This window comes from Neofelis nebulosa, chromosome 8, assembly GCF_028018385.1.
Source record: "Neofelis nebulosa isolate mNeoNeb1 chromosome 8, mNeoNeb1.pri, whole genome shotgun sequence".
NCBI lineage: Eukaryota > Metazoa > Chordata > Mammalia > Carnivora > Felidae > Neofelis > Neofelis nebulosa.
In genome coordinates this window covers 115,235,175-115,256,008 of record NC_080789.1, presented here as the reverse complement: position 1 = coordinate 115,256,008, position 20,834 = coordinate 115,235,175, and the positions used below count along the sequence as shown (strand labels likewise).

General features: G+C 42.7%; 1 protein-coding gene across 7 annotated transcripts in view; it reads left to right on the top strand.

The window, feature by feature from the left end:
- The window catches only part of SVIL (supervillin), a 231,308-nt gene that overhangs the window by 63,516 nt on the left and 146,958 nt on the right, over window positions 1-20,834 (top strand). For 5 of the 7 annotated variants that reach the window (XM_058681568.1, XM_058681564.1, XM_058681566.1 and 2 more), the window contains exon 2: window positions 411-506. The gene's annotated coding sequence lies outside the window, so the exon portion shown is untranslated. Of the gene's footprint in view, window positions 1-410; window positions 507-18,467; window positions 18,497-18,658; window positions 19,765-20,834 lie in introns of those variants that run through there. The other 2 variants (XM_058681572.1, XM_058681567.1) reach the window with 2 other exon arrangements.

Sequence of the window (20,834 nt, the reverse complement as noted above, 5' to 3'; positions counted from 1 at the left end):
CCTTTGTTACAAGGCTTCTTTTCCAAGTCCCCTTATTTGGATCTGATGTAAATTTGTATTTGAGAAAATGCTCATATTTATTCAAGATAATTCTTGCCTTTAGACCAAATATATAGATGTATAGAAACTTTGGAGAACCATTGCATAGAAATGACTTTATTACTGGGTTTAAGATGAAAGAAAGACTTTTTTTTTTTAATTGAGTATTTTTTCTAAGAGGTTTTAAAAGGTACTCTAACCACTGCCTGTAATTTGCTGTAGCTGATGAATAATTGAAAAGAGTAAAATCTCTTTAGGAGCAGAAAATTAATCACAGCAGTGTATCCTGTTTTGCTCATACATGTGGTTGTCTTATTGGCTAATTTTTTTTTCTTAGATTTCTAAGTTGAAATTTTTTTCTCCTTTTTCAGAGAAAGTTTGAGCAGATAACCTTGAAGACTCAGAGAGCTACAAAGATTTTGAAGTCATTCGACATCTGAAGCTATGATTTAAATATCAGCAGTACAGTAAGTATATAGGAAAGAAATATAATAATTTTGTGGTTAACACATCACTGGTTTTGACTGCATTCTGAAAATAGGTTAAAGTATACATCGTGAAGGGTGAATTTGTTTGAATCACATTCACCAAACCAGAGCTCTGAGAAGATTACAGCTCCCTCTGTGATAAGTTACAGGACCACAAACGCACAGGGGAGATGAGCCCTTCTGATAGTTGGAAAAATCTTTATATCTCCTTCGTGTCCCAGCGGGCCCTTTAGGAGCTCCAGGAAAGAAAAAGGAAAGCTTAGTATTGGAGTTTTCTTTTTGGACTGAGCTGTGGCTAGGGGAGAGCTTTCAGGAACCCTAGGTTAGACTTTTTAGATGAGAGTGGAGCCGGCACAGAAAGGGGAACACACGCATCCTTCCAGGAGCTGTGCTGTCTGGACTGCCTCTCTGGGGCCGTATTTCTCAATGTGCGTTCCGAGGAACACAGTTCCCTAGACTATTAATGCAGTGGGGACAAAGGTGGGAAGCTGGGTCGGTGCTTCAATGAGTTTAGAAAACATTGAATCAAAATTAAGCAAACTTTCTTACGGAAGGGTCTCAAGAACGAATGAGCCTTGTGAATTAGTCAGTAGTACTTATCAGAGTCACGTGGAACTCGTTTCTTGTGGAGCATCCTGAGACCCGTGTCCCATTTGTTCGTTAACTAGTTAATGAACACCAGCTGTACATGGTGTTCGATGCTAAAAATACAGCAATAAATGAGATTGGCGATGCCTGCATACAGGTAGCAAATAAGGTAAGACGTAAAAGCAATTATTGATAGACATGATAGCAACTGTTTAAGAGAATGGTCTTGGGAGCGAGGCGACCTGGGTTTTTAACCTGACTCTGCCACTTATAAACTCTATAACCCAGAACAAGACCCTTAAACTCTCTTTCTATTTCCACATTTATAAAATGGTGATAAGAGCGTCTACCTAGTAAGGTTGTTGTGAAGATAAAAACAATGGATACATGCTGGCAAATACTAAACCAAGGATTATCAAAATTTGTACTTACAATACTAATGGCTGAATGCTTTGAAGTTTATGTGATAGACTGGGGAAGAGAGAGTGATAGAGATTTTTGAATAATTCAGGATGGTTCAAGAATTCCTAAATTAGAGACCTCTAGAGATGAGAAATACTGAGCTATGGAGATGGTATAGGAAGAGTATACAGAAGGAAACATAAGTGTGAAAGGGTATGTCTTATGTAGAGAAGGTATTAGACAAATACCAACACCCCTTTAAGATTAAAGAAAACAACAACAAACCAAACAACAACACAGCAGGAATTGAAGGGAAGTTGTTTAACCTGAAAAGGGCATCTATGAGAAGCCCACAGCTAACTGATCACACTTAATATGAAGGACTGAAAGCTTTCCCCCTAAGATCAGGAACAAGACAGGGATGTTCACTCTCATCACTTCTATTCAGTATTGTACTGGGAGTTCTAGCCAGGGAAGCTAGGAAAGGGTATGAAATAAAAAGCTTCTAATTTGGAAAGGAAGAAGTAAAACTATCTCTATTTGCAAATGACATGATCGTGGGTATGGAATGATCTAAGGAATCCACTAAACTATCAGGAAGGTTGCAGGATACAAGATCAATATACAAAAATCAATTGTACTGCTATACATCTATAGTGAACAATCTGAAATAAAATTAAGAAAATATTTCCTGATGTCTCTCTCTCTCTCTCTCTCTCTCAATCAAAAATAAATTAACATTTAAAAAAATTAATTAAAAAAAACTTCCTCTAGGGGTGCCTAGGTGGCTCAGTCAGTTAAGCCTGAATTTTTTTTTTAATGTTTATTATTTTTTGAGAGAGAGAGAGAGAGAGAGAGAGAGAGGGCACAAGTGGTGGTGGTAGTAGGAGGGAGCAGAGAGAGAGAGAGAGAGACAGAATCTGAAGCAGGCTCCAGGCTCTGAGCTGTCAGCACAGAGCCCAATGCGGGGCTTGAGCCCATGAGCCATGAGATCGTGGCCTGAGCCGAAGTCAGACGCTTAACCAACAGAGCCACGTAGGCACCCCAAGCCCAACTCTTGATATCAGCTCAGGTCGTGATCTCACAGTTGTGGGATTAAGCCCCACATCGGGCTCCATGCTGAGTGTGGAGCCTGCTTGGGATTCTCTTCCCCCACCCCCCGCTCCTCCTCTGCTTATGCTCTCTCTCTCTCTCAAACATAAATAAATAAGCTTTAAAAAAAAATAAAATATTTCCTCTTATAATAACATGAAAAAGAAAAAAATAGGAATAAGTATAATCAGAGAAATGTAAAATTTACACTCTTAAAACTACAAAGCGTTGAAAAAATTAAAAAAAAATCTAAATAAATGGCAAAACATCTGATGTTCATGGATCAGAAGACTTACTATTGTTAAAATGGCAGTACTCCCTAAATTGATCTATAGATTCAGTGTAATCTGTATCAAAATCTCAGGGGATTTTTTTGCAGAAATTGACAGAGACTAAAATTCATATAGAAATTTAAGGGATCCAGAATAGCCAAAACAATCTTGAGAAAGAGGAGAATTGGAAGATTTGTCCTTTCTGATTTCAAAACTTAATATAAAGCTACAGTAATCAAGCAAGTGTGGTACTGGCTTAAGGATAGACCTATAGATTTTTGGAATAGAATTGATCAGAAATAAATGCATACATGTATGGTAAATGATTTTTGACAAATGTGTTAAGACAATTCTTTGGGAAATAGTCTCTTCAACAAATGGTGTGGGACAACTGGATATCACCATGAAAAGGAAAAAAGTTGGACCCTTACCTTACACCATATATAAAAAGTAATTCAAAGTGAATCAAAGGACTAAATGTAAAACCTAGAACTGTAACACTCTTAAAAGACCACATGGGTATTAATCTTTATGACCTTGGGCTAGGCAATGATTTTTTTGAAATGTAACACCAAGAGCACAAGTGAAAAAGAAGCATAGATAACTTGGACATCAAAATTAAAAGCTTACCATCAAGAGAATGAAAAGAAAACCCACAGGATGAGAAAAAATGTTTGAAAATCCTATAATCTGATAAGGGACATATATGGACCATATATAAAGAACACTTACCCCTCAGTAATAAAAAGATAACCCAATTCAAAAATAGGCCAAGATCTGAACAGACATTTCTCCAAAGAAGATAGGCGAATGGCTAATAAGCACACGAGAAGATTCTCAACATCACTCGCTGTTAATGAGAGGCAAATCAAAACCACGATGTGATGCTACTTCATAGCCACTGTGAGAAACAGGGACAAAGGCTGATGAGGATGTCTAGAAGTTGAAACTCTCATACACTGTTGGTGGTCATGCAAAATTTTTCCAAAGCAGTTGCTTTGGAAAATAGTCTGGCGTTCTTCATTGGGTTAAACGGTGTTGCCTTATGATCCAGCATATTCACTCCTAGGTATATACCAAGATAAATGAAAACGTGTGTCTATATAAAAGCACAAATATTCATAGCAGTATTGTTCATAATTGCCAAATAATGGAAACAACCCAAATGTCTGTCAACCAATAAGCAGACAAACACAATATTGCATATCCATGCGATAAGATGTTATTCGGCTATAAGAGGGAATGAAGTACTGATACATGCTATAATATGCTAAGTGAAAAAAGCCAGACACAAAGACCATACTGCATAATTCCATTTATATGACAGACAAGTCTATAGCGACAGAAAGATTAACGGATGCACAGGACTGCAATGTCCAGGGGGAAACTGAGAGTGACTGCTAATGGGTACATAGTTTCTTTTTGGGGTGCTGTAGATATCTAAAACTGATTTGATAGTGGTCATACAGATCTATAAATAAACTAAGACCATCGAATTGTACACTTTAAGCTTGGTGGATCATATGGTATATGAATTACATATCAATAAAGCTGATGTATATATTAAAAAAGGATATGTCTTAGAGGTATAACCATCAACACTTGGTGGTAAGTGAGATATAGGGAGTGAGGACTGGGGAGGAATTAAGAATGCCTCTCAGATTTGGGCCCTGGCAACTTCTCAAGGGAATAAAGACTGGGAGAGGAGGTTTTGTTTTGTTTTGTTTTGTTTTGTTTTTTGTTTTGTTTTAAATTTTTTTTTTTTTTCAACATTTATTTATTTTTGGGACAGAGAGAGACAGAGCATGAACGGGGGAGGGGCAGAGAGAGAGGGAGACACAGAATTGGAAACAGGCTCCAGGCTCTGAGCCATCAGCCCAGAGCCTGACGCGGGGCTCGAACTCACGGACTGCGAGATCGTGACCTGGCTGAAGTCGGACGCCCAACCGACTGCGCCACCCAGGCGCCCCTTTTGTTTTGTTTTAATGGGGAGCGCCAACTTTGAGGATCAAGGGTTTTGTTATGGACATTCTAAGTTTGAGGTACCTGGTAAATATCCAAATAGAGATGTTAGGTCGACAGTTGAATGTGAGTCTGAAACTCGGAGAAAAAATCCTGAATGCAGGTAACATTTACATGATAGGTAAACCCGTGGGAGAGGATGAGATCTCTGTGTGTGTGAGCAAAGGAGGCTCAGAATGAGATGGACTAGAGGAGGAGAGCCAACAAAGAAACCTGAGGAGGGGTCAGCCAGGGAGGAAGGAAAGTAGAGGGGTATGAGGTCACGAAGCTCGGGTGACTTCGGAAGGAGGGAGGTGTCCACAGAGCTGATGCTACTGAGAAGTCAGGAAGAGAAGGACGGAATTGGAATTGCCAAGATGGATGCTGTTGATGACCTTGGCAAGAGCAGCTGCGTAGTGGAGACTCCAGAACAGTGGGTTGAAGAGGGGATGTGAAATCCTAGGGTAGAGAGAGGTAGGGCGACTGATTTTAGAAGTTTTGCTGGAACCACATTCTCGTGAAGATTGCTCTGGGATCCTTTCCTGCCCTGTTGAATCACCCAAGTGCTGGTAGGGTTTGAAGGCTATCTCTTCCCTCGGAGCCAGCAACTTTGGGTGTGAATACTGCGTCTAGGAAGCTGCCAACTTGTAGGCGGGGGTGGGGCAGGAGAGTAGCTCTAGGCTGGGGTCCAGAGAAGAGTGTCCTTCTTTGCTTTGTTTTCTGATGGTTTTGATTTTCTTTTACTTTGTGAGAAAGCTGAGAGAAGGATTTTATTTATTTATTTTTTTAATTTTTTTTTTTTCAACGTTTTTTATTTATTTTTGGGACAGAGAGAGACAGAGCATGAACGGGGGAGGGGCAGAGAGAGAGGGAGACACAGAATCGGAAGCAGGCTCCAGGCTCTGAGCCATCGGCCCAGAGCCTGACGCGGGGCTCGAACTCACGGACCGTGAGATCGTGACCTGGCTGAAGTCGGACGCTTAACCGACTGCGCCACCCAGGCGCCCCAAGAAGGATTTTATTAATCATGTGCTTTTTCTTTCTTTTTTTTTTTTTTTTTTTTAAACGTTTTTTATTTATTTTTGGGACAGAGAGAGACAGAGCATGAACGGGGGAGGGGCAGAGAGAGAGGGAGACACAGAATCGGAAGCAGGCTCCAGGCTCTGAGCCATCAGCCCAGAGCCTGACGCGGGGCTCGAACTCACGGACCGCGAGATCGTGACCTGGCTGAAGTCGGACGCTTAACCGACTGCGCCACCCAGGCGCCCCAAGAAGGATTTTATTAATCATGTGCTTTTTCTTTCTTTTTTTTCCCTTAAGTTTATTTATTTATTGTGAGAGAGAGACAGCACAAGCAGAGGAGGGGCAGAGAGAGAGGGGGGGAGAGAGAGAGAATCCCAAGCAGGCTCCGTGCTGCCTGCTCAGAGCCTGACGTGGGGCTTGAACCCAGGAAACCACGAGACTGTGACCTGAGGCGAAACCAAGAGTCGAACGCTTCACTGAACTGAGCCACCCAGGAGCCCCAATAATGTGCTTTTTAGATTGAACTGTGTAAAACTCATCCTTTGAAGTGAGCATAGAGAGAAAAGGCATCCCATGCTTTTAGATGCGGTGAGGGCCTTTATAAAGCAGAGTCCTGGCTGTGGATACATGGCAGCTTTGAATCTCTTCAGACCCGAGTGAACTCAGTGCTGGGACCACCGGGACTGTGCGAGGTGGAAAGAAAAGTGGTAGCTCTCTCAAAAGGCCTCCATACAAACGCTTGAGGGAGCTGTGTTTCATAAACCTCAAAAGTGCATTGACGATGCATCTTACCGTCTACATTAGCGTGTTCTTCCTTCGTGCTTCTTTACTAATTTAGATGCTATAAAAGCACTTTTTAAGATACATGTTCCTTCAGACAACAACCCCGGCTTTCCCGTCTCTTGAGAAAACAGGCTGCTACTTAGGCTGTGAAGCCCGTTTAACGCTCGGAGCAAACATGTTTTGAACACATGACTAGAGGTCGTTCATCTTAGATGAGTCCAAGTGGTGCTGTTTGTTTTTTCTTTGACAAGATGTGTGTGCGTGTGTGTGCGCCCATGCAAGCATACTTTATTAAGTCAGGTTTTTAAAGTTATATCTCAAACTTTAACATTTGAGTTTTAGCTCAAATTTCTGCCTTTTATGTGGAATATAAATGACCTATCCGAAAACAATGTATTTAAAGTCCAGTGTGTTCTAACTGGCTTGGCATGAAATTAGAAAACATCTTTGTTTTTCCAAGCCCTGGTGAAAGGCTCCCTGTAAGGATTTCTTGTGTGTGGGGTTTTTTAAAAACAAATTTATGTGATTATTATTGTTGGGTTGTGTTTCACTGTATGTGTAAGGGGACACACATTGGGACATTTTGAAGGAGGAAGATTTCATTATTACCTTCATTAAAACATTCTTATTCTGAGGGGCGCCTGGATGGCTCAGTCATTTAAGCATCTGACTTCAGCTCAGGTCATGATTTCGTGGTTCGTGGGTTCAAGTCCCACGTCAGGCTCAGTGCTGACAGCTCAGAGCCTGGAGCCTGCTTCGGGTTCTGTGTCTCCCTCTCTCTCTGCCCCTCCCTCATGCGTGCTGTCTCTCTCTCTCTCTCTCACTAAAAAATATTTTTTTTAATTAAACAATATAAAAAATCTAAAAAATTCTTCTGAAAGAAGCATCTTAATTTGTTCTAGTGCACAGGGTTTTTCATTTATTATTATAAGACAACGATACAGTAGTGTGTTCTCCTTGGCTAGAAGTAGATTGCCGTCTGTGAGGAAATCACCAGCTTAGGAGAAACCCTGACTCTACAAGCCTGTCTTTTTCAGCTGCTCCCCACCCAGGTGTAGAGATTTCAGTAACTTGCGGCAACTTCCAATCATGGGAGATTTGGAGTGGTTATCCAGGAGGAATCCTTTGAACTTCAGCCTGTAAGCTTGGCCATCGGGCCGTGCTAACAGGCGCTTTTGAGATCTTGATTTTAAAAGAGCACGAGAAAGTGGCTGCAGGAGAGGATTTGGTCTCTTCCACTCACCGTTGCTTCTTGAGAGATGCCTGCTCACCATGACTGGGGGCAGACAAGGTCAGCTGACAGCGTTTTCTCATTGTTTTCGGAGAATTGGACTGTATTAAGCAGGTGCTACTGACCACATTTCAGCTCATTTGTACGGAGGAGCACTGATCCCATTTTTGTGCTCAGGGTGGATCTGTGCAAGTTACTTTGTTTCTCAAAAACGTCATGTGTGTCTTGGGAGGCAGCCAGGCCTCTAATGTGGGTGCTGTGTGCTGTGTCACAAACCCCAGGCCCCGAGACCTGAATTTTGCCTTGTCAGACCAGATGAGTGTATGAAACAAGCCACCAGCCTTTGGGAGACAAACATAAAAGCGAGGTTCGTAAATTGACGTAGACAGAGACTTTGGGCAGATTTCTTGGAGGTGTGGGAATCTAGGTGACATGAAGAGAGAAGACAGAAGAAAACAGGTAAGGGACTTCTGGAATTTCTGAAATAAGCTTATTTGGCTGCATCCAGAAAGCTGGTTAGCATTTCATGGGCTGGTGAGGGCCTTCCACTCTCTTCGTGGGGTGTGTTGGGGGGCAATGATTTTTCGATGTTGGCAATGTACTCAGAGTATTTCAACTAAAAATGCCACTAAATTGGCTTTTTAAGTAAAAATACAAGTTCTTAAAGTGCTGTCCTATCAAAAACTAGGAGGTATCGAGCTCTCTAAATAGGAAAAATAAGCAAAATAAAAATCCTAAAGGAATCTCTTTTTTGGCAGTTTTTTTAACCCAATGTAAGATGCAGGCCTTATTTAAAATAAAATTTGTCATAGAATGGGAAACACAAGCCATGGAGGAATATAAATATACCTTTGGTCTTCTGTTTTTACACACACACACACACACACACACACACACACACACCTATATGGGCATGAGAAATAGGTAGTAAATATCTTAAAGAACAAACAGGAGGTACAATACAATCGAGAGGTTGAGTCTAAATTGGAACGGGTCCTAAGTTTTTATTTCACTTTCATTTGGATACTTTTACTAATTCTCTTTGCCGAGTTTAGGCTTTTCAAACATTCTTTGGCCCTGGGAGGGAGTTGTATAACCATAAAACTTGGGAATCCTGGCCCTAGAATAAATGTTCCTTTAAAACCCCAAGGACAGAAAATTGAACACAGCTGTGCAAGAGAAAAAAAAAAAAAAAAAAAAAAAAAAAAAAAAGCCCATGATGGTTCAGGGCTGCGGGTGACCTGACCAGCATCCCCAGTGCACTGGGACTATGCTTTCTCGATGGTAGATGGGGAGCTTCAGTGTTCTTTTTGCAAGTTTCAGGAAAAGGCCAAGACTTTCCTTCAAAACTGTAGTTTCTCTGTTGCAGTTAGGAGAATATTCTGCTAGGTATTGCTATCCTATGTACAACTGGGGTTTCTGATTAGTTTTGAGATGCCCTGATTCTGCAAGGCCCACAGTTCCTACTTCTAAGTAAGCTTCAGAGCTTAAGGAATTTACATCAGAGTCAGCGGATAGAACACCCAAGGTTTTGGGGCTCCAGAGTCCCTCTCTCCTCTTCCCCCTCAGAATAAAAAGTTTAAAGTGTGGTCCTGACAACATAGCATCGTTGTTCTTTGCTTCTCCTCCTCTGGGATGAAAACCACCATGGTGTGTCTCTGATGTTTGCCTGGTGTGTCCCACTGTTTGTTTTGTAGCCCACGAGGAGCCATGGCCATGGACCCTAACCTCTGCACAGCCTGGGATTAATCATTTTGCTCTTTGTCAGACCGTGTAATGATGATTCATACTTCTTCCTCTACAAGATTAGATTACTGTAATTTTCATATCCTGGACTGCTCACTAGGGATTTGAATTAATTCTTGTTGGTATAGAAAGCAGTATCGTGTTTCTGGGGAGAAAGGACTGAACTTGCCTACTTGGCCATCATCAGAAAACATTTAGGGAGGGCCTATGGGGAGCTTGACTCTGGAAGGTAATCCTAGCTTCAGGACTTAACCGAGTCAATTAGTTCACCATAAAGCCCTGCAAGCAGGGCCTGGGCGTGCCCTTGGCCCAGGTGCCGTGGATTTGCATATGTGACACCCTGCCTCAAAGATCAGAACGCAGAGAGAGTTTTGCAAAGAGTCCTTCCTATGCTGCAGTCAGGCCCTGCTTAATGAGGAAAGTCTTGCCCAGAGAAATATTTGGGAAAGAGGTAAATGAATTCAGATTTGTGGAACAGTGTAGTCAAAGCCAGCAGGAATCAGGATCACAGACTGGGGGATGGTGGTGGTAGGACCCGTGAGGGGTAAAGTAACCTCGGGAAAAAAATCCTGTTTTGGCACTCTCTCTGTAAAATATGTATTATTCTAGCCCATCGACAAATATTTATTGAGCACTTACTATGGCCTAGGCACAATTGTGGGCACCGGGGGTTAACAACAGTCTACAAAACAGACAAAAATCTCTGACTTGACGGAGCTCTTGTTCCTGGGACCACGGACCTGGTGGGTAGGAATGTGGGCTGGAGCAACAAGGAGTTAAGAGCACTTGGCACAACTCCTAAATAAGTGCAGTCGTTTGGAGATGTGTTTGCCTGGATGTTTTCTCTCTTCCCTGCGTGTAGTGTGTGCCCTCTATCCTGCCAGTAAGGTTGCCCGCCATTTTTAGCGGGTCCTCTGAAGGGAGTTCTTCATGCACGCTAACAAAATGGGCCGCTCTGGTATAATGAGACCAGCAGATGATTTCAGGGCCCGTGCAGGGACTGTCTGCTTCAGTCTGAGCCTCTGTTGGAGGGAAGCTGAGCTGTAATCAAGTGTTCTTATCTTTGCTTCCTGTCCTACTGTGGAATAACTCAGACTCCGGGAATGCCTTGTGTTGACATACTTTCTCTCTCCTTGGATCCCCTTCCTTTTTGTTATCCGTCCCCCCCACCCCTTTCTTTTTTCTCTTAATCCTCTCCATTCTTCTTTGGCGACTCTGAGATGGCACTTTGCCTCAGAATTATAGAATCTCAGTTTTTCTGGAACTGGATGGGACCCTAGGAGTCTTAATCTAAACCAGCAATGTTTGGTCCCTGGACTGACACCAAGTGTTCAATCTGATGCAGTGAAACGAGAAATATAAGAAAATGAAGTAAATGGTTCATGAAGCTAAACTTCATTATTTGATTCCTGTACTTTCTATCATATTGCCTTGAACTTTTGAGTTTTTAATGTCTTCCACTTACCCTAGAAATTACTCATTCTCCTGAACTCAGCCCCCCACCCCTCACCATGCTGCCCCCACAGTTGACTCCTGCCCCCTACTCCTTTCTCCCACATTCTGGTTTTCAGATGATGCCCCCCTCGATTTTGTAGCTCCTGCTCCCAAAATAAGAGTTACGGGCTGAACCTTAGGCTGGGAAGTCACCACTCGTAATACCAGGGAGTTGTGTTTTAGGATCCCCAATTGGAGCCACAGATATGCTTTCAGCTACAACACACAGCGGTTCAGTTTTATAGGATTATTGGTGCCGTATTTCCACTTTATTACAGGTTTATCAGGCGTTTGTGGGTTGGCCGAGTGTGCAGCCATCACTTAGGATGCTGGTTCTGGAGGAGAACGAGAATGAACATCTACAGTGGGAACCGCATTGAGCTGGGATGCACACACTTTTGCTTCCAGCCAAGGGTGTGTGGGGTTTTGTGGTTTGTGGAGGCTGGAGAACAGGACTGCAGAGGAAGCCTCCTAGGTGCTCCCTGTCCAGTGTGTCTCCGGGACCTGGATGGTCTCCTTCATACCACGGGGCGGATGTTCACCTTTCCACTGCACTCCTTAAGAAGGACCATGGGTACTTTGTGCTTTTCGTTCAGGAATAAGAATTGTCCGTTCCTTCTTGGTGTTTGGGATCAGCAGGAGAAACCACTTACGGTGCTAAGCTTTGTGATGTCCGCAATGACATGAAAGGGAAAAAGCCTCCTGGGTCTTCTCTGGTAGGGGAGGTGCTCCCTGCATCGCTTTAGTCTCAGGTTCCCACTTGAGAAGCAACCCTGTGATTCTGCCCTGTGATAAATTGATACAGATGCCATATCTTTAGCTATATCGTGCCCTGAATGGAGCATGTCACAATTTGTAGATCTCTGATTACTCTCAGGACTCTGAGCCTCGTGTCCAGGAAGGCGATGTTGGTCCCGCCATGTGAGAGGCTGTGTCCCTGGAGCCAGGACTCCTAAGACGTGGTCCAGGCTCCCTCCTGGCAAACTCCCATTTCATTTTGACCGTGAGGCCAGCAGTTCTGTTCATGCTGAGCATTGCTCCCCTCCCTTTGCTCTTGAAGCAGCAGCCTGGGAGAGAAGAGTTGGCTTGCTCATCTGTGGTTCAAGCCAGTGACCTACACATGACCTTGGAGCTTGGAAGATGGTTATCCAAAGCCAGTGAAGCTCTCTATAAACTTTGAGAGTGAGACAGAGAGACAGATACTCACTCACTGATTGGTTTAGATCATCTGGGGAGGGAGACATGTTGGTGGAAAGACAACCGTGAACCAAAAATAATATCCCCCTTTTTGAAAATCGACCCCAAAACAAAATTATTTGTCCACAGTGCAGAAGGCCACAATCTGAGACTCATGCTGGTGTATCCATCTAGATGTTAGGAGATAGGCACATCCCGTCTTCACTCATCGATGTCAAAATTCTAAGCTTCACGGAGCGTATGGATACAAAAAATGAAATAGTTTCAGGTCTGATTCTGTTAGAGCAGAAATTAGGACAGAGTACAAATCTGGTTCCCTGGAAATGAGCAGCTTAAAAGAATACTTCTAATGATCGTTCAAGTTCATTGCCATTTAGACAGGGGAACCTTTCAGAAGACAGGAAGGGACGGACGGCTTTGTTGTCTTGCTTTCCCTGCACTAACAGCTCTGCCAAAGCTCTGACGTCATCCTTACTTCAGAAATAGGTGCCTCACGGAAGGGAAACTGGCAAGTAAGGCACTTGTGTGAGCTGCGTCTACTTTATTTGCTGCCTGCACACTGAGACCCCAGCTTGCTTCTCTTGGTACTCTCCAGCTTTAGAGGGGCACGCGCACCGATTAGTCAAACCTGAATCAAAAAGGAGAATGTTGCCACCGAGTTGAAACGAGAAACAAAAATATGTAACTACAAGTTATTTTGCTTGTGGGTTTCAGCCTTCCTATCCCCAACATTTATTCCATGTATCGAGTGGTGGACACGCTAGGTTCCAGCGATCTGGAGATGACATGGTGTCCCTGCCTTCTGGATGCTGAGTCTAGAGGTTGGAAATTGTAGACCATGTCAGGGATGGGTTCACAAGAGAAAGAAAGTCAACTGAGTCCGGCAGGATGATCAGGAGTTTTCCAGGTGAGAAGCAAGAAACAGAGGGAACACTCTGAGCACAGCAATGGTGGTCAGTGTGGCTTCTCATGGTCATCTACTGGGGGGCAGGGTGGCGGGACATATGGCTAATGAGATAGGAAAGGGGAGGGGTCACGGAAGCTAGGGACTTTGGAATTTATCCAACAGGCCGGCCAATCTCGACCTTCTGTTTTTCCTCCAGCACATGTATGCTGGAGTATATCCACATGTATCACACACCTCTTGGGTGTGGCCAGATGTGATGTTTGTAATGAAGCAAGACGTGAAAGTTCCCTATAATCATCACACAACTATTAGTAGTACATTCATAAATGTACATTGCCACATATCTTGGTCTATGTGAGATAATCTCTGGATTATCTCATGGGAATCTCACTCGATTCCCAAAGTATTTATGTGTAACTCGATTCCTTTTACCTCCTAGTGATAAATGTCTAAATGCAAGAAGAGGGTGAAAGTGATGCTTTTGCAAGGACATTTTTACATTGATTCTTCAAGAATATTTAACTTATTTTTTTAATGTTTATTTTTAAGAGAGAGAGAGAGTGAGCATGAGTCGGAAAGTGCATAGGGAGAGGGAGAGAGAGAATCTCAAGCAGGGTCCAAGCTGTCAGCGTGGAGCCCGACGTGAGGCTCAATCCTCACAAACTGTGAGATTATGACCTGAGCCCAAATCAAGAGCCAGATGCTTAACAACTGATCCACCTAGACACCCCAAGAACATTTAATTTAACAAGTTGTTGCTCCTCAACGGGAAGTCACTGGCTGCCCAGGAGAAGGGCTCCTGGGGCCAGTGAGGAGGTTTCCACTGGGCAAGAAGTGGCCATGTTGGGGCTGGTTAGAAGGTTCTGAGCAGTGGAGAGGATGGGTTTGGGGAGGGAAGAAGAGTTTGGAGGCTCTCATGGCAGTCCTGCCCAGAAGCAGAGAAGTAGACACAGAAAGGAAGGCTAGGGGGTGAACCATAGCCTCCAGTGAGGAGGGGCTGATGGGGGCTGTCCGCCAGGGAAGCAGGAGCAAGCGTTGTGTTAGGAGAGGACAAGGGCAGCGTTATTTGTCTTGGGTTTCTAGTTCCTGTGAGCTACCCTGGTCTTCTGATCTCAGGGACCCCCTAAGTCCTGAATTCTGCTGCAAGTGCAGTGGGAGTAGGGGAGGGAGAAGACCCCAAGGTCAGGGAGGAAGAGGGGCAGTGAAGCCCGGAGTAAGAGTCTTCAGGCATGGGAAGGACCAGACTGTAGTGTCTAAGACATTCTTAACAAGAGGATGTTCCATGAAGGTGGAAGTGAGCAGAGAGTCCAACGACAGAGTGGCCAAGTCTATATGGCACTGGGAAGGTCCCTGGTTGGAGAAGCAGTTTCTGGAATGTGGAGGGAGCTAGAATCCAACTGCAAAACGATGCGGGGGGGGGGGGGGTGGGGGTGGGATGGGGGGGACAATGAGACTGGGGGGACAAGGGGAGCTTGGTTGTGGAAGGAAAAGAGGAGTAAGATGGGCAAGCGCTAGGAGGGGGAGGGGAGCTGAGGGAACTTTGGGGGTGAGGCACACAGAAGCCAGCCTATGTTCTGGGGCTTGTGCCACTCTTCCTCCATGAAATGAAAAGAAGCTTCACATCCTGTGTGCGTTACAGGGCCTGGCTCAAAGCTCATCCTTCCTAGAAGAAAAGTCTAATGGAAGTTAGTTGGGCCCTCAGGAGGGACTGTTCCAGATGTTTGCAGCTAGGTGTGACGTCACAAAGTCTGAGCAGATGTCGGGCACAAAGCATTCTCCATCTGCCCTCTCTGCCACTTGTGTCTTGTCTTTCTATTTTCAAGAATGAAACCTTCCAAACGGTAGAACTCTGGAGGTTGAACTTGTTGCCCATGATATTTATAGTAGCATTACATTTCGAGATGACTCCGTCTCCTCCCTTTCTAAAGAGTTGTTTTCTTGCTGTTTCTCGAATGTATACAGATTTTGAAAATAAATCATCTTGAGCAGTGGCTTGAAAATTCTGAAAATGACGTGGTGGTATCCTGTTTTATTGTTGGAGAGGCCCTCGGTGTTAGCGGTTCTCTTTAAGTGTCCATACAACCTGCCAAATAAACATTTAATTGGAGAGCAATGCTTTTCCTTTGCTTCTGTATCAAATATTTCACTTTGGATCAATGGACTTCCATTCTCGTAGGGAAAAAGAAACATTTCTAATCTGAATTTCTTAAGATGGCATTGATGACAGGCAAATCTATATAGATTTATTTAAATTGCAATTACAGTGAGTAGCCCACTTATATAAAGGGGATGCATTGGAAGTTTTATTTGAAGTAGGTTTTTTGAAAAAAAATTTCAAAAAAATAAAAAAATGAGAGGGGTGCCTGGGTGGTTCAATGAGTTAAGCATCCGACTTCGGCTCAGGTCATGATCTCGCAGTTCGTGGGTTCGAGCCCCGTGTTTGGCTCCACACTGTCAGTGCAGGATTGGGATTCTGTGTCTCCCTCTCTTGCTGCCCCTCCCCCACTCGTGCTTTCTCTCCCTCCAAAGCCAATAAACTTAAAAAATGTTTCGTTCAACGTTTAATTTTGAGATAATGACAGATTCAAATGCAGTTTTAAAAAATAATCTAGAAAGATCCTGTATGCCTTTTATGCAGTTTTCCCTAATGGTTTCATCTTGTGACGCTGTGAAGCAATGGTACAACCCGGATCCATAACAAGGATCTCTTTCAGGGCCCTTCCCTCGCTGCCCCATTCTTAATCTCTGATAACCACTAATCTGTTCTCCATTTCTACCATGTTGTCATTTGGGGGATTCATCTAAATGGAATCATACTGCGTATAACCTTTTGGGACTGGCTGTCTTTTTCACTCAGCATAATTCCCCAGCAATTGATACCGGTTGTTACAAGCGTCAATAGTTTGTTCCTGTTTTTTTGTTTTTTTGTTTTTTTTTTTAATGGTTTCATATTTTCCGTTTAACTTTGCGATCCATTTTGGTTAATTTTTGTATGAAGTGTGAAAATTACATTGAGGTTCACTTTTTTTTTCTTTTTTTGCCAGCGGGTGTCTGGTTGTTCCAGTGCTGTTTGGTGGAGAGGTGCCTTTTGTCAAAAATCTGTTGGCTATATTTGTGTGGGTCTGTTTCTGGGTTCTCTATTCCATTACTATACTGTACAACTTAATATGGAATAGATTGGTTACTCTTTATTCTTTTTTTAAAATGTTTTATTTATTTATTTTGAGAGAGAGAGAGAGAGAGGAGAGAGAGAGAGAGATTGAGCAGGGAAGGGGCAGAGAGAGAAGAAGGGAGAGAGAATCCCAAGCAGGCAGAGCCTGATGTGGGGCTTGAACCCACAAACCTCGAGATCATGACCTGAGCTGAGATCAAGAGTCAGACACTTAACCAACTAAGCCACCCAGGCTTCCCCAATAACTCTTTATTCTTTTTCAAGATTGTTTTAATTATTCTAACTCCTATGCTTCTGTATATGAATTTTAGAATAAGCGTACCTATATCTATCAAACATCTTGCTGGTAGGAATTGCATTAAATGTGTATATTGTTTGGGGGAGATTTGACATACTTACTATGTTGACCTTCTAACCCATGAACACAGTATATACCTATTTATGTATTTTGGTCTTTTGGATGTTTTTTAATCAGAATTTTGTGATTTTTAGCATATAGAGCCTGTATTATGTTAAGTTTATATGTAAACAGTTTATTTTCTTTGTAGTGATTGTAAATGTTGTGGGTTTTTTTGTTTGTTTTAATTTACTTTAAGAGAGAGAGTGTGTACATGAGTGTGAGAGGGGCAGAGAGAGAGGCAGAGAGAGAGAGAATCCTAAGCAGGCTCTACATTGTCAGCATAGAGCTCGATACAGGGCTTGAACCCATGAACCGTGAGATCATGACTTGAACTGAAATCAAGAGTTGGACACTCAATTGACTGAACCACCCAGGGATCCCAATGTTGTATTTTTAATTTTGGTTTCCACATGTTCATTTTTGTTATAAAATAGGTGTTATAGATACACGATATGGTTTCTCTTAGAAGCAATATCATAAATAGATACAGTTCCTTGAGTAGCAGACAAAAGCCAGATTAAAACTCGTAAGAAAACTGGACTTAATGAGCAGTTACTAGAAAGAATAGTAGACTAGCATATTGTTTATAATACTAGTACTAAAAAAATAGCTAATGTAAAATAGTTATCAAATATTTTGGAAATGTCTAGCATAAGTATAGTTCTTATGTCAACTCATAACATGATTTTCCATTTTCTTCATGGATAGATTATGAAATCTACTCTCACGCATGTCCGATCCATTACTGTCACTTTTTGGACAAAAGTGTGTAATGAGAGTTTCCTGGGTTTAGCGGCTAGCAAAAATATTTAGGAAAATGTTTAAACAGATTGCACAGGTAGAATGAACTGGGATTTGAGCAAAGGCAAAAAGGGTGTGTAGAAGAGGAAGCTGGGAAGTGTTATTCTGTTAGACTCTAATGCATTAATCTAGGCCATTTTGGTTGCTACAGGGAAGCAGGGGGCCAGGATTTAAGAAGCCTCCAAAAGTTAGCTGTTTGTTTTGTGGGAGTGAATCTTTTTAAGGAAAACAAAACAAAACAAAAAAACCCCTGCACTGTTGTGGCAACAGTGACTCATTGTCTCCTCCTATCTTGTTAAAAGACCCAGAGAGTCAACTATTTTACCCCGGCTTTGCTCCGGGAGGAGTTTTAGAAAACTTCTATGAAGGCATACAAGATAAGATAAAATTTCAAATGGATGCAAAGCAAAATTAGTCAAAGGGAAAATAAGATGAGGGCCGTGACCGTGACTGAGATTTGGAAGCAGAAGTCAAGCTGGGAGGTTTTATTTGCCATCTTGAAGTGGGTAAACAATTTGGCGTGGACATATTATTTTTAACCCTTGCATACATAGTCTCGAAGCCAGTGTTTAATTATTACGGCCGTCCGGGGTTATCTGCCTTGTTTTCATCGGCCACAGGACTGCTTGGGGGGAGACATTGTCCTGCCGAGTTAATTGATAACAGGAATTCAGATCCTGCTTGGGGTGGCCTCTGCTGGCTGATGCAGCTGGTGGTCTGAGAACCCACGCCAGACCCACAGCACCCTGGCGGCAGCCCCGGAGCTTTTCCTCCAGCCCAAGCTTTTGTGATGTATAGCGAAGTGAGGATGAACAATTAAGACCTTGCTCTTTTTGGTGACAGCAAGGACACCTCCAGCTGTAAGTAATTTTGTTAAGTTTTAGTATCTAAAACAACGTAAATTGCCTTTTAAGAAGTGATTGTGGTAGTTCTTATTTATTTACTTGTATGTATGTATGTATTTATTTATTTATTTTTCATTAGTTAAGGTTCCTCTGGTTTTTAAGTGAGGTGGGCAACCTGAGAGCCTTCTGAAGGTCGATCTTGCTAGCTCGGAGCATCGTCTGTGCTTTTAAGACACAATCTTTGTGTGTTTTAGAGAAAGTACTTCCGGCACCATTCTTTCTCCTGATGGCCCGTTTTCTACCGTCAGTGTAAGAGGGAAGACAGCCACAGATGTCCCCACAATTTGTAAACCTGTAAACAGGCCCGTGCCACCCTAGTGTGCTGTTTAATGTATACACACGTGCGTGCCTGTCCCTTCCTTTGCAGCATTCGGTATCTAGGCTTTGTTCCTGGTTACGTGTTCCTTCTTCGCACAAAAACTAGAGTCAGAGAAATGGTGGCCCACGCCATTCTGTATTGTTGCAGCCCGTTTAGCAGACCGCTGTTGCATTTTTACTTTCTCTATAAAACGAGCCCGAAGACAATGGGAATGATCTAATTGCGTTTGAAGTAGCTGCTGGGCAGGCTTGTTGCAACAGCTGATGGGCTCCTCCGAGTTTCAAGAGCTATTTATGGTAGATTAGCTGGGATCAGGGCTCTCCAATTCAGGCCATAAAAGGCCCGTCCCATGTGGAGTTGCCCCACTGCTCCTGACGGCGCCCTCCGAGGCTGAAGCGTCCTCAGGTTTCACGTGGATTTACCCAGTAATGGATGGCCATACCGAGGCCAGATTGGGGAAGTTCAGCGTCAAGGACACCAGGGCACTGAAAACTTCAAAAAGAAGACTCTTTTCAATATTTTGGCGATCTTTCTTCCGAGAAACTTATGGGATGTAGCCTTCACCTTTTTACTGCATTTGGCATCCAGACGCCTTTTGGAAAGCACCGATCTAAATTTATCCTGTTCTGAATCATCACTTCTGATAGATGCCGTTGCCTAGTTTGCGTGGTGATATTTGATTTTGTACAGTGTTCCTGGGGCTAATTTTTGATATTTTGCTTTTTGTTTAGAATTTGAAAGTAGCGGCCGTTGAAAGGAGACACAAAGAATATACTTGAGGACATCCAAAGCCGGGTTTTTGTTTATTTTTTAATTAGAAAAATAAGAAATTTCAGTGTGATTTTTTTTTCTCCCCCCCCCCCCCCTTTAACTTAGAGGAACAAGGATTAAACAGAAATTTGAAGTAAGTGAAAAATCTTCCTATAAATGTAAATACAGCTGTTGATTAAGTGCTATCTGTCCGAGCATGCTTCCTAGGGTTTGCTGACTTCAGGCGCTAGAATGTTCCTGCCATTATGTGCTACTTATTGCTAGTTGCTTCTCTGTGTGCCCTTGGGCATGTTTTTTGAGGTTTGGAATGACTGGATTTTTTCTCCTTAAAAATGAAAGAACCTTATGATACAGAGAAGTTTGTACTAACAATTTAATGAATATAGTTTAGTAAATACATTCTGTCTAAATGGGAGCACTTGAAGCCTTGGAATTAAAAGCATATTCACGATACAGGGTACTTCAATAATCGTATCACAAGTACAGGGGGTGCAGTTCAGAAGGGCACGTTTTATTTCACACGTGGAAATGTAAATCGCCAGTGATCCTTTTGTATAATCTTTGTTTTGAGGGATCTTTACCTTGGTACTCTGATTCTTATTATAGAACCTCTGATGTTCCAGAATTTAAAAACAAGAAACAACAAAAAACCCTCAAGCTTTAGTTTCTAGATTTTTGAACTGTATTTCATTTTTAAGTTCGCCAAGAGAAAAATTCGTTAGTAGCCTTTTTAAGCCCTAGAGAAAGCTGTGGTTCTGTAATTTGGCTTAGTGATTTGCTTCTGTTAAAAAATAGCAAAGAGCTATAGAACATTTATGGTTGATTCGACATATTGCTCCTTTAAAAAAAAAAGATTACAAATTTTTTTTTATTATTGTTTATTTTTAAGAGAGAGAGAGAGAGAGACAGAGAGACAGAATGCCACTGGGGGAGGAGCAGAGAGAGAGGGAGGCACAGAATCTGAAGCAGGCTCCAGGCTCTGAGCTGTCAGCACAGAGCCCGACACGGGGCTCGAACTCACCAACCACGAGATCGTGACCGGAGCCGAGGCTGGACGCTTAACCGACTGAGCCACCCAGGCGCCCCAAAAAGATTGTTTTTTTTTTTTTAGTACCATATCAGATAGACCAGTAGGAGCAGTAATTATTTTTATCAGGTAGCAAACAGAGTATTTATAGAGATGAGTTTCATCAGTGAACCCTG